Genomic DNA, 1155 nt, shown 5'->3' with positions numbered 1-1155 from the left:
CTATAAAACAAAAGGGACTTTGTACAAGTGTATGAGATATAGTTCAACCCCCTAGTGACACAGTATGATTCATCTACTTACTGTGAGTTAAACAGATAATGAGACAGCCTAACATCTGAGACTTGGGAGAATAAGAGTTTTGATCATGGGAGAAGGAATAAAAAGGAGGGAAAAGCAAGTTTGGAAAATAAGACACAATGTAAGAAGATGGCCCTTATGTAGATTGCTGTAGCGGGAGTTTTTGGATAGCTAGAAGGCATGAAAAGATTGTTTACCTGGGGGTAATGTGGAGAAAGTAATACAAAGGAAAATGGGCAATACTAAATTCAACCTTTATTTACTCTACAAATTTGTCTCACATGCTGGAGGTAGCCCTTACCTAAAAACAAACAAAGAACAGAAACAACAACAACCACCATTTTTGTTTCTCTCCAGACCTGTAATACTTTACTACTAATGCCTGAGCAATTGTGAAAGTATGAATAATTTTATTGGTATATTATATGGGTACAATATTGTTCATACTTATAAAATGTGTATTGTGCTTGTGTGAACTAGTGTAATTCAGATCCTTGTAACTGTATCTAATCTACCGATTGATCCTAGATTAATCTTTGGGGTTCAAATTAAGCCTGTAGATTAATTTCTTGATAACTTCTTGCTGCTGTCACCACCAACACAAAGGGTGTATATAGCCTACAAAACTTGGGTTTGTTTAAAATTTTAAAAAATTTGTATACTTTGAATATTTGCATGAATTGAAACTGATCCTACTTGCTGGCATCATTTATCATTAATGTGATAGGAAGAATATTTTTTAAAATTGTAAAGACATATCATAGTATAATACAATATATATTTTGCATAGACTTATTTACACTAATGATCTTTTCTTTTTGTTTCTAATAAGTTCAAAATAAAAATAAATATTAAGGTTCATATTAATTATAACTGATTCAATTTCAAAAGTGTTGTGGTTTGTGTGTGTATGTGTGTGTGTGTGTGTGTGTGTGTTTAACTACAGTCATATAGTTGGATAATAATAGGTGACATTGATTTAGAGCCTTAGGCATTGGTTATCTCACCAGCAACATTTACATCTGATATTGTCTCTTCCTTTTAACAGATCGAGGCTCATAAAAGTTAAGTGACTTT

This window comes from Vombatus ursinus, unplaced genomic scaffold (genome assembly GCF_900497805.2).
Source record: "Vombatus ursinus unplaced genomic scaffold, bare-nosed wombat genome assembly UNPS02014791.1, whole genome shotgun sequence".
Taxonomy (NCBI): Eukaryota; Metazoa; Chordata; class Mammalia; order Diprotodontia; family Vombatidae; genus Vombatus; species Vombatus ursinus.
Note: the sequence above shows the minus strand (reverse complement) of the source record.